Raw genomic sequence first — 13,056 nt, forward strand, 5'->3', positions numbered from 1 at the left:
CCACAGGCTGTGGTTCAACCTGCTATGCCACAAAGCCAGCCCCTGGTGTCATATCTTAAAGAGTCCTTTGCCTAGCTTGAGGTCGTAAAGATTTATTCTTACTTTTCCTTGAAAAAAAAAAAAAAACTCATAGTTTTAACTCTTACATTTAGGTTTCTGATGCATTTTGAATTAATATTTGTATATGATATTTGGTAGAGGTACAGCCTCATTCTTTTGTATATGGATCTACAATGATTAATTCTTTGTCCCCTGAATTCCAGATTTTAATGGCAGCCACAGTCTGTTCAATTTGAATGCTTCCATGTAAAATATTGGAGTTAGAAAGCCGGAGTTCAAACCCCACTCCACTACATTCTGCTGATGCCTTGAACAAGTTAATCTCCCTGAGCCCCAGTTTTACAATGACAGCAATAATAGGCATACCAAGGTTTGTTTGGAAGATGAAATGGATAATGTATATGAGCTGCCAGTACATAGTTCCCCAAAGAGTAGGTTAATTGGTTGGCCGTTTTGACTAATAATGCCTGGAAAATTCTGCTTTCTGTGTGCAAATTGTGGCTCTTTGTGGCTTCTGAGAATGTGTATTGTGAATCCCTTAAATCCTCCATTTGGAAGTTAGATATAAATTATAAGGGGAAAGACCCAAATAAACCATCAGAATTTTGGATTTCACTCATAGTCTTTTTAATTTTTTAAGATTTCATTTATTTATTGGAAAGGCAGTTACAGACAGAGAGAGGGAGAGACAGAAAAGTCGTCCATCTGCTGGTTCACTCCCCAAATGGCCACAGTGGCCGGAGCTGGGCCGTTCTGAAGCCAGGAGCCAGGAGCCAGGAGCCAGGAGCTTCCTCCAGATCTCCACTTGGGTGCAGGGGCCCAAGCTTTTAGGCCATCTTCCACTGCCTTCCCAGGCCATAGCAGAGAGAAGGATTGAAGAGGAGCAGCTGGGACACGGACTGGCGGCCATATGGGATGCTGGCGCCTAAGGCAGAGGCTTAGCCTAATATGCCACAGCACCAACCCCTCCATAATCTTGATAGTCATATGACCTACTTTCAGATGAGTGATAATTACAGATCATATAATTCTATATCGCTGGTCTGTGCTTTTGCTTCCAGCAAAAATTAACAGTTTGTTAAGGAACTTAGATGTCATGCCATTGGCACCCCATCAGAAGTGGCAGCAGTCTTCCCACGGGTTCTGATGTGTGATGTGGTTGAGATGTTGGGAGTGATCATGGAATCTTTCATGTCACTGAAATGGTCTGTGAACTGAAGAAGCCTGGGGACCATTGTGTTCAGACTATACATTCAGTGTCATCCTTACCACTTCCTGTTTCTATTACTCTCATCTTGCGCAGAGTGAGCACTGAAATAGATTTGAGACAGTAAAACAGGCTACAGCACAGTTGCACAAAAGACACATGAACGTGACGAGAAAGGGCGTGTCCAAAATACATAATGTTCAGGCCTGTTCTCTCTGGATCTGTTTTCTAGTTGGCTGTGGAGTGTGACAATACCATGGGAGAGATGGAAAAATGGGTAATTTTTACAGAGTACTCATGAGAGAGACGGCTGACCTTTCTTAATATTCTGATCCCAGGGCCGGCGCCGCGGCTCACTAGGCTAATCCTCCGCCTATCGGCGCCGGCACACCGGGTTCTAGTCCCGGTCAGGGCACCGGATTCTGTCCCGGTTGCCCCTCTTCCAGGCCAGCTCTCTGCTGTGGCCCGGGAGTGCAGTGGAGGATGGCCCAGGTGCTTGGGCCCTGCACCCCATGGGAAACCAGGAAAAGCACCTGGCTCCTGGCTCCTGCCATCGGATCAGTGCGGTGCACCGGCCGCAGCGCGCCGGCCGCGGCGGCCATTAGAGAGTGAACCAACGGCAAAGGAAGACCTTTCTCTCTGTCTCTCTCTCTCTCTCACTGTCCACTCTGCCTGTAAAAAAAAAAAAAAAATTCTGATCCCATTAAAGGAAGCAAAGTATCTTTGAGAGTTCACTCCATTTCCTTCACATAGAATTGTTCCTATGTAGTCCAAGATAAGTATGGCTCTGTCTTCATTTTTATTATTTTTTAAAAAGATTTATTTATTTATTTATTTGAAAGGCAGAGTTACAGAGTGATAGGGAGAGACAGACAGAAAGAACTTCCATCCTCTGGTTCCCTCTCCAGTTGGCTGCAACAGCCAGGGCTGGGCCAGGCCAAAGCTGGGATCCACGAGCTTCTGGGTCTCCCACATAGGCCCAAACACTGGTTCATCTTCCACTGCTTCTCCCAAGCCATTAGTAGGAAGCTGGCTCAGAAGTGGAGCAGCTGGGACTTGAACTGGTGGCCATATGGGAATGCCAGTATTGCAGGCTACAGCTTTACCTGCTGTGCCACAACACCATGCCCTCTGTCTTGGTTTTTAAAGACCAGGGGAATGGTTTCAATAATCTACTTTCAGCACTGTAGCCCTTATTCATTCAATCACCTGTTCATTTGTTCATGAAACACTTAGAAGCACTAACTTGTTATCAGACACTATATGAGTATTAGAGATTCCATTTTGAGTGAGACAGGATTTTTATTCTCAAGGAGATTGTATTCTAGTGGTAATCCTTCTCAACCATGAAAATGCCCTTCTGCTAGAAGTGACCCTCAGCATTTTTGCATGGTTGCCCTGAGGCTGTGACTTGACAGAGCTAGAGGGACTGTTTGCATCTAGCTGGTCTTTAAGGGTAGTGTGTGTTACCTTTTCTTCTTCTAGGTCTTCACTAGGATTTTAAAAGCAAATTGGGCACCACTGACAGGCTGGAATGTAAAGTCTTTGGTCACCCAGGCTGATATACAGATGTCGTGTTGCTTTTCTTCCTCTATTACTGGCCAGTATATGTGATTCTGATGGGGACTATCCCTTCAACATCTGAGGCCAGAGCAAGCAGGCAGAAGCTAAGAGGGAAGCAGAAAAGAGAGAAAGATGCAAAACAGCCAAATCAGACAGACATACCTGTGTCAAAAATATGAAGCCCTTTCTTAGGAGTTGTAAACTCATGGAAGAGGTGGGACCGAAGGGTGGGTCGAATTGGCATGGACAGAAGGGTCAAGATGAGGCAACTACTAGCAAGCAGAAGTGACCCTCAGTGAAGAAGTTAGTAGGACTAAACAGTTCTCTTCTGGGAGCAGGAGGAAATACTGGGGTGGCATTAGAATTGGCATAGTAGGAGTCACTTCAGGTTTCTGAATAAGAGGAAAGAACAGGTAAAAACTGTTTCATGAAGAGTAACATGACTGAAATAGGACCAGGGAGTTGGGAACGCTGTAACACAGCGGGGACATGAGGAGGGAAGGGGGAGAGGGAGGCATTGTCCTCCATGTCACAGATGGGTAAACCAAGGCGCACAAGATAAATAACAGAGTCATACAGTTAATGAATCTGGAGCCAGGCCGTCTTTTCTGTGACTTCACACTCCTTGCCCAGTGGAATGTTGAAGCCAGGAGTGGAGATAGGGTGTTGGGAAGAAGGTCATGGCTGACTTGAAGGAATAGAGGTGGAAGTGACCATTCAGGTTTGCAGGTCAGCAGGTGATACAATGCAGGGTGTGTTGCAAGAGACGGTGTAGCTTAGAGGGAAGTTGCTGTATTATGGCCAGAAGGAGCCTTCCATAGTCAGCTTAATTTCTCTATTTATAAATTGGAAAATAATGTGCAGAGGAAATAAGTGACATGCTCAGGGTGACACACGTGGAGATTATGGAACTAAACTTTCCTGACCTCTCTCTTAAGTCACGTGCTGGTAGGACAGACACAATGCACTGTTCAGAACGAATTTCCAGTTTGGTAGCCCAGAGCATGCAGGAGAGGTGACTTACAGCAGCAGCCTCTAAAGGAAAGTTCTAGGAAGAATCCGATGTTGGTCTCACCATGAGCATGCCTGGGGTCTTCGTATCTGTGAATCTCCAAGATAGATATAGCTGCTCAGAAAATGTTTTGTGAATTAATTACTGATAAATTAAGAAGTCTGTAATTTATCTAAGCTCAGTTATTGTATATTCTGGTGAGGGGTGTTTCTTCTCTCTTTTCCCTATACCCCAGCTACAACAAAAATCTTTTTTTTTTTAGATTTATTTATTTGAAAGGCAGAGTTAACAGAGAGGCAGAAAGAGAGAAGAGGGAGAGGGAGAGAGGGGTCTTCCATCCACTGGTTCACTCCCCAAATGGTTGCAACAGCCAGCCAGAGCTGGGCCGATCCAAAGCCAGGAGCTTTATTCAGGTCTCCCATGGGGGTGCAGGGGCCCAAGGACTCGGGCCATCTTCTAATGCTTTCCCAGACCATAGCAGAGAGCTGGATTGGAAGTGGAGCAGCCGGGTCTCTAACTGGCACCCGTATGGGATACCAGCACTTGCAGGCAGTGGCTTTACCTGCTATGCCACAGTGCCAGCCCCCTACAACAAAAATCTTAATCACTGACTTGGTAAATGAACCCAAAGTTTTGCCTGGAGCTCCTCTGGGAAGGCTGCATATGGAGGAGGGCTCAGGTGGCATGAGATGTGGCCAAGTACCCACGTTGGACACTGGAAAGTGCACGGCTGGGGAGGTCAGGGGTCATATTAGATCAATAACTGTGTTTTCCTTCCATGTAAAATGGCAGGTTTTGTCACTATTAACATATCTACATGACAGACATAATATGTAACCTATTACAACCATTTTATATATATATATATATATATGTTATGAACAAAGAAATAACAGTGAATAAGCCTTAATTTACTCCTTCAGAAACATTTTCAATCCTATCAAGAATCTTCTCAAGATTTATTTATTTGAAAGGCAGAATGACAGAGAAAGACACACACACAGGGAGAGAGAGAGAGAAAGAGAGAAAGAGAGAGAGAGAATCTATTCTCGGTTTCATTTTCCACTTGGCCTCAACAGCTGGGCCTGGGCCCAGGTCAAAGCCAGGAGCCTGGAACCCCAACCCGATCTCTCAGACCATGAGTGACAGGGGTCTGAGTACCTAGAAATCATGTGCTGCCTTGCAGGAGCTTTAGCTGGATCCCAGGTGGAGCAGCCAGGACTGGAACTTGTGCCCTAACATGGCATCACAACACTTAATCTGCTGGGCTACAACACCAGGGCCCCATCAAGAATCTTAATCTCATTTTATTTTCTTGATGTTATTTACTTTCTCTTAGAAGGATTTTGGAAAATAATTGAATATTTTGTTACCTTGTATTAGGATAGAGATTTGCAGGGTTGAAAGCATAGGAGACCACTGAACTCATACTGCAACCGTGTATGAAAGTAAACTGAAAGGAAGTTAAGGGACAAACCTTTGCTTTCCCATTCTGCTCCTCCTTATATCACGAGATTTTCCTTCTATGACTGATGAAAAAACTTTTCCTTTGCTTCTGGCTTAATTTTTAATAAAGGATTTTAAAAGCCCTTTTTCATTTTTTTCTGCATCTCCATAAGTAACATTTCTTAAGGATTTTAAAAATTCTTAATATGTTAATGTTTTCTTTTATGTGTTTCCCATAACACCTAATTAGCAAATCCTAAAGAAACTATGATGTGTTTATAGCCATTAGGTTGAAATTTCACTTAGTGGACATTCTACTGGGCCCTTGCATAGGAGTGTCGTTACTGAGCCAAGATGGAGTAAGCCTGCTGTCGCCCATCTCTCTCGCTGATTACACGAAAAACTCAACAAAGCTTAACAGCAAAGTGTTGCATTTTTTTTCAAATGCATGTGGAATATTCACCAAGAAAGACTGTGTTCTGGACCATAATAGAAACGTTGCAAAACTTTATCTAAAGAATGTTCTGTGTCTTTAACAGAAGTAAAATAGAAATCAGTAACAGAAAAATGTGGAAAGTCTCCAAATATTAGGAAATTAGAGAATACACTTAGAATAATCTTCTCAAAGGAGAAGTATCCTAAAAATTAGAAAATATTTTAAATTTTAAACTGACAGTATAACAGTGGTTGGCCAAAAGCAGCATGAGGGAATTGGAGGGAAAGATAATGGAATTTTTCTGTAATTATGGTGCATGGTAAAGGTCTGTCCACCTACCAGATCTCAGAAATGTTGCCAAAGGTTGAATTTTTACGTTATGTAAATTTCAAAATCATTTTTTAAAAAGTATCTGTTTAAGTGTTTAGCGGAGTGCAATATTTTGGTTTTCCGGTTTTTTTGATAGTATTGTGGTGTTTGAATGAACTACTTGTTTCCAGGCTGCTGATAAACTAGAGAAGCTACAGTATCTTTTAGTTCTAAGTGGGTATGACTCACAAGTCACTTTTTTGGTTGGGATTTTTATAGGAATAAGAAAATTTCCACTTAGAGATTTTTATTTTAAAATGGTGGTTATTGTTGGGGAATAAAAAGAAGAAATTTGGGGGCCAGCGCTGTGGCACAGTGAGTTAACGCCCTGGCCTGAAGCACCGGCATCCCATATGTGCAGCGGTTTGAGACCCAGCTGCTCCACTTCTGATCAGCTCTCTGTATGACCTGGGAAAGCAGTAGAAGATGGCTCAAGTCCTTGGGTTCCTGCACCTGCATGGGAGACCTGAAGAAGCTCCTGGCTTCAGATTGGCACAGCTTGGGCCATTGCGGCCAATTGGGGAGTGAACCATTAGTTGGTTCTCTCTCTCTCTCTCTCTCTCTCTCTCTCTCTTTCTAACTCTGACTTTCAAATAAATAAATAAATCTTTTTTTTGTTTTGTTTTTTCAAAAAAAGAAATTCGAGGTAAGTATTTGTCCTGGTGGTTAAAGCATCTGTGCTCCACATGGTAGTGCCCCCGCTCAATACCTGGCTTCAGCTCCTGACTCCAGCTTTCTGCTAATGCAGACTTTGGGAGTGAGCAGTTGATGACTCAAGTAATTGAGTTCCTGCCACCCATGTGAGAGACCTGGATTGAGTTTCTGGCTCCTACTGGCTTTGGCCCAGCTGTTGTGGGCATTCAGGGAGTGAACCAGCAGATGGGAGCTCTCTTGCTGTTTCTCTATCTCTCAAATAATAATAAAGAAGAGGAATAAATTTTAGTAAAAAATACATAAACTATAAGTGCATTTTAATATTTATTTTTATGTATTTGAATGACAGAGAGAAATAGACAGACTGACAGCAGGTATCTTCCATCCACTGGTTCACTCCCCAAATGCCCACAACTGCCAGGGCTAGGTCAGGTCAAAACCAGAAGCCATGAACTTCATCCAGGTCTCCCACGTGGATGGCAAGGACCCAAACACTTGATCTATCACCTGCTGTCTCCCAGGGTACACATTCACAGGAAGCTGGAATTAGAGGTAGAATCGGGACTCAAACCCATGCCCTCTGATGTGGGATGTAAAGTCTTCAAGTAGCATCTTAACCACTGCACCAAATGCTCATTCCAAAAGTATGTATTTTGAAAAAAATTACACTCACTGAAAAAATATTTATTGTTAAACAGTAGTTGAACTAAAGTCTTTTGGAAAAAGAAGAGAAAGTGAATCTTGCAAATGTTGCTTGTTGAGTACAGAAAGGCATTTGCAAAATGTGAGAAACAAGCAAGCTGTTAACAGTTTTAGAACAATAATCCTCATATCTTTAATTTCTTTTTTTTAAAGAGTTATGTATTTATTTGCAAGTCAGAGTTACACAGAGAGAGGAGAGGCAGAGAGAGAGAGAAATAGATCTTCCATCTGTTGGTTCACTCCCCAATTGGCCGCAATGGCCAGAGCTGTGCCAATCTGAAGCCAGGAGCCAGGAGCTTCCTCTGGGTCTCCCATGCGGGTGCAGGGGCCTAAGGACTTGGGCCATCCTCTACTGCTTTCCCAGGCCATAGCAGAGAGCTGGATCGGAAGTGGAGCAGCCAGGTCTTGAACTGACACCCGTATGGGATGCCGGTGCTTCAGGCCAAGGTGTTAACCCACTGTGCCATGGTGCTGGCCCCCAAATCTTTAATTTCTTTAACAGTGTTTTGTAATTTTCAGAGTATAAGTTTTACACTTTCTTGAATTTGTTTTTAAGTATTTTTTATGTTACTAAGTGGATTTGTTTTCTTTAATTTCATTTTTAGATTATTCATGGCAGCTGTACAGAAATATATTTGTCTTATGTCCTGTCAGCTGGCTGAACTCGTTTGTGTGACAACAGACTGTAGCAACAGCATCGCCAGCCCCACCTTAGATCCCACTTGACCCTTCCCTCTGCCTCAGGACACTAGCGCTGCTGCAGTGGATGGCCGCTCCTGTTGTTCAAGCTGAAGTGTTTTGAGACATAATAACTTTGAACAGCCCTTGTCTTGACTGTTGGGGACAGATTTTTTTTGTTGTTTTCATACTATTTGTTGAACTCTTTACTTAGTGTAGGGTTAATTTTATGTGTATAAAGTTAATTGGGAATAGATCTTTGTGAAAAATAAGAATGGGAATAGAAGAGGGAGGAGGAAGAAGTGTGGGAGTACAGGGGTGGAAAGAATCGCTGTGTTCCTAAATTTGTGTATATGAAATGCATGAAGTTTGTATACCTTAAATAAAAGGTTTCTAGGTTTAAAAAATTAAAAAAAAAAAAAAAAGCTTAAGTGTTATCACAGGCTTGCTGATAAGGTAGGGAAGACAAGCAGGGCCCCTGAGGGATAAAGGATACATAGAGAGAGGTTGTAAAACAAGCACCATCCCACCTCTCTTGGCAAATGTATAAAATCTTTCCCCGTCTGCCTAGAGAGAGTCCTACAGCTTCTGACCAGATGCCTCTCAGTCCTGCTCTAGAATCCTGTGTCTTGGGTTGCCCGAATGCACTCTTTTTCTCACATGGAGCGTCTGCCTTCTTTCTTAGGTCTCAGGATCCCTTCTCAGTCCGGGCCACATTATATGCTCCGCTGTCCCTCAGACTTCATTTATACTAATGTTATCTTTTTAAGTAGATTCCTTGGGTTGTTTTTTGTTTGTTTTTAACATATGAGAGCATGTATGCGCACAGAGCTGGATTTGCTTCTTCCTTTCCTATCTGGATGTCTTATTTCACCTTCTTGTCTAACTGCCCTGGCCAGAACCTCCAGTCCCTTGTGAAATAGAAGTGGTGAGAGCAGACATCCTTGCCTTGTTCCTGCTTTTAGGGGGAAAGTGTTGTAGCTGTCACCATCACTGGTTAGGTGTTAGTTGTAGGTTTTTGTAGAGAAGTACCTTTTTTTAATTTTTAAAGATGTTTATTTATTTGAAATGCAGAGTTACAGAGAGGCAGAGAGAGAGAGAGAGGTCTTCTGTCCTCTGGTTCACTCCCCAGGTGGCCACAATGGCCAGATCCAGCTGCATCGATCTGTAGTCAGAAGCCAGGAGCTTCTTCCAGGTCTCCCACATGAGGGCAGAGGCTCAAGGATTTGGGCCATCTTCTCCTGCTTTTCCAGGCCGTAGCAGAGAGCTGGATTGGAAGAGGAGCAGCCAGGACTAGAATCGACAGCCACGTAGGATGCTGGCACTGCAGACCAGGGCCTTAACCTGCTGCACCACAGCACAAACCCCCAGAAGTACCTACCTACCTACCTTCCTTCCTTCCTTCCGACAGGCAGAGTGGACAGCGAGAGAGAGACAGAGAGAAAGGTCTTCCTTTGCCGTTGGTTCACCCTCCAATGGCCGCCACGGCCGGCGCACCGCGCTGATCCGATGGCAGGAGCCAGGTACTTATCCTGGTCTCCCATGGGGTGCAGGGCCCAAGGACTTGGGCCATCCTCCACTGCACTCCCTTGCCATAGCAGAGAGCTGGCCTGGAAGAGGGGCAACCGGGACAGAATCCAGCGCCCCGACCGGGACTAGAACCCGGCGTGCCGGTGCCGCAAGGCAGAGGATTAGCCTAGTGAGCTGTGGCGCGGGCCTTTTTTTTTTTTTTTTTTAAGATTTGTTTATTTTTATTTATTTGAAAGTTGGAGTTACAGAGAGAGAGAAGCAGAGGCAGAGAAATAGAGAGGTCTTCCATCTGCTGGTTCACTCCCCAATTGGCCACAATAGCCAGCCAGAGCTATGCCAATCTAAAGCCAGGAGCCAGGAGCTTCTTCCAGATCTACCATGTGGGTTCAAGGCCCCAAGGGCTTGGGCCATCTTCCACTGCTTTCCCAAGCCATAGCAGAGAGCTGGATTGGAAGTGGGGCAGCTGGGACTTGAACTGGCACCCATATGGGATGCCGGCACTGCAGGCAGTGGCTTTACCCGCTACACCACAGCACCAGCCAGGAAGAAGTACCTTTCTGTTCCTTCCTAGTTTAAGTATATTTTTTAGGGAAGGGTGTTAAATTGAGTGCTTTTTGTGTGTTTAGTGAGGTAATCATGTGATAGTTTAGAACTCTTGTTTATAGAAAAACTCAGTTCAGACAGACTTGAAGGAAAAGGGGCATCTTTGGCTCAGTTAACTGAAAAGGCCAGGGATTCTCTCACCTGAGACATGATATGGCGAATCTGGAGGTTCAAACACTGCCGTACGTGTTTTCCCTCTTCCCCTTCCGTGCTTCAAATTCCCCTGCTCCCCTTTCCCTTTATGTGGGAATCCTGTAAAAAGCCTCCTGTGATGGCAGAGTGGCTGCCAGCAGCTGCAGGCAGGCATCCTTAAGATCAAAGAGGGCCGATCGTGGCGCCAGCACACAGGGTTCTAGTCCCGGTTGCCCCTCTTCCAGGCCAGCTCTCTGCTGTGGCCCGGGAGTGCAGTGGAGGATGGCTCAAGTGCTTGGGCCCTGCACCCCATGGGAGACCAGGAGAAGCACCTGGCTCCTGCCTTCGGATCAGTGTGGTGCACCAGCCGCAGCACGCCAGCCGTGGCGGCCATTGGAGGGTGAACCAACGGCAAAGGAAGACCTTTCTCTCTGTCTCTCTCTCGCTGTCCACTCTGCCTGTCAAAAAAAAAAAAAAAAAATCAAAAAGTAAAAGAGACTGTTTCCATTTCTTTCTGTATTTCCCCAGCCTTAACCAAAGTCCTCTGGGTGGACCATTTGCTCGTTCTGAGACTATCACTAAGGAATCCATAAGGCTTGAATCACTTGCTGGCCAACCCTGGATTGCCAAAATAATTGTCAAGGCCAGCGCTCTGACATAGCGGGTAAAGCCACCACCTGCAGTGCCAGCATCCCATATGGGTACCAGTTCAAGTCCCAGCTGCTTCACTTCCAATCCCACTCTCTGCTATGGCCTGGGAAAGCAGTAGAAGATGGCCCATGTCCTTGGGCCCCTGTACCGAGACCTGGAAGAATCTCCTGGCTCCTGGATTTGGATTGGCACAGCTCTAGCCCTTGCAGCCAATTGGGGAGTGAACTAGCAGATGGAAGACATCTCTCTCTTTGTGCCTCTCCTTCTCTCTGCGTGTAACTCTGACTTTCCAATAAATAAATAAATCTTTTAAAAAATTGTCAAGTATACTTTAAAAAAAAACAAGATTTATTTATTTACTGAAAGGCAGAGTTACGGAGAAGAGAGACATAGAGAGAGATCTTCCATCTGCTGGTTCACTCCCCATATAGTTGTAATATCCAGGACTGGCAAGCTGCTTCTGAGTCTTCCACATGAGTGGCAGGGGCCAAAGTACTTGTGCCATCTTCAGTTGCTTTCCCAGGAACATTAGCAGGGAGTTGGATCAAAAGGGGAACAGCTAGGACACAAACTGGTGCTCATATGGGATGCAGGTGGCAGCGGTTTTTCTGACATGCTACAACATTGGCCCCCCAATTATACTTTTTTAAAGTTTATTTTTATTATTTGAAAGGCAGAGTGACACACACACACACACACACAGAGAGAGAGAGAGAGAGAGAGAGAGAGAGAGAGAGAAGGGGAGAGAATCTCTCATCTGCTGGTTTCATCCCTAAATGCCCATGATAGTCAGGGCTGGGCCAGGCGACAACCAGGAGCCAGGTCTCCCATGTGAGTGGAAGTGACCCAGTCACTTGAACTTCTGCCTCCCAGAGTGTGCATTAGCCAGAAATTGGATGGGAAGCAGAGGGAATACTCCATCTCAAGCACTCTGATATGGTATGTGGGCACCCCAAGGGGTGGCTTAACCCACCATGCCCCAGTTGTACTTGCTATAGTGAAATAATCCTGAATAATACAAAGTTTGTGAAATTGACATTTAAATATTGTTTTTGCCCTTTGTCATCTCTGACAGTATTAGCTAATATGGGCTACAACTCTTCCCTGTTTTTTGTCTAATTCTTCCAGCAGGGAGTTTGGCTGTTACCATATTCCATCTCTAGAACAGGATGGCAAAAAAGAGGATGTGGCTGGGATAGGAAGATAGTTTAATGCCAATCAAAGGGAGCTTAGTACAGACCCTTTATCATCTATCCTTTTTTGTTACCTTGAATGTTATATCTAAGATAACTGCAGATTAATGTAAAATGAGATTAATGGCCTGTTCATCATCCATGACTCTACTCCAATTCATCATTCCTGAGCTGTGTTCCCTGAACATTACAGAAGAGCAGTGTAGTGGCAGGTGTGGTGAAGTGGGTTAATCTGCTACTTCTGATTGCCCCATCAAATCAGAGTATCTCGTTTGAGTTCAGGTTATTCCATTACTGATCCAGCTTCCTGATAATGCACACTCTGTGAGGGAGAGGACGATGACTCAAGTACTTAGGGCCCTGCCTCCCATGTAGGAGACCTGGATAGAGTTCTGAACTGGTTTTAACCTAGTACAGCCCTGGCTGTTGCAGGCATTGTGGAATGAAGCAGCAGATGAAAGAGCGCTCTTACCCTCTCTCTGTCTCATTGTCTCTCTCTCCCCTTTCCTCCCTATCTGCCTGCCTTTCAAATAAATAAAACTTTAAAAAACAACAGCAGTGTGTCCCAGTGCTAATTGGGACTCTCTATCCCCTACATTGGAATCTCCTCACTGGAAGGAGACTTCTGTGTCTCAAGTGCCTTCTGAAACTCCAGGAATTATGTGCTGTAAGAAGTTGCTACGAGCTACGTGATAAAAGAGTGATCAAGTGAACTTCCCTGGTATAATGGTAACTTCCCCTGGAGAAACACAGAACCTGTTTAGGGAAGGTATTACTGCAGTTGCTTCTTATAGTTTACCAGCTACTTTCAGGATGCACT

The 13,056-nt window shown here is 44.6% G+C and overlaps 1 protein-coding gene and 1 long non-coding RNA gene across 13 annotated transcripts in view; one reads left to right on the forward strand and one right to left on the reverse strand.

The window, feature by feature from the left end:
* PLEKHA8 (pleckstrin homology domain containing A8) overlaps nucleotides 1–13,056 on the forward strand; it is a 57,843-nt gene that overhangs the window by 6,290 nt on the left and 38,497 nt on the right. The window lies entirely within an intron of this gene.
* The window catches only part of LOC103349437 (uncharacterized), a 93,190-nt gene that overhangs the window by 5,157 nt on the left and 74,977 nt on the right, over nucleotides 1–13,056 (reverse strand). For 6 of the 9 annotated variants that reach the window (XR_016222997.1, XR_011383127.2, XR_016222993.1 and 3 more), the window contains one exon: nucleotides 3,855–9,394. This is a non-coding gene — a long non-coding RNA (uncharacterized LOC103349437). Of the gene's footprint in view, nucleotides 1–685; nucleotides 9,395–13,056 lie in introns of those variants that run through there. The other 3 variants (XR_016222996.1, XR_016222995.1, XR_016222994.1) reach the window with 3 other exon arrangements.

This window comes from Oryctolagus cuniculus, chromosome 16 (genome assembly GCF_051225735.1).
Source record: "Oryctolagus cuniculus isolate XC-2025 breed Fujian yellow rabbit chromosome 16, ASM5122573v1, whole genome shotgun sequence".
NCBI lineage: Eukaryota > Metazoa > Chordata > Mammalia > Lagomorpha > Leporidae > Oryctolagus > Oryctolagus cuniculus.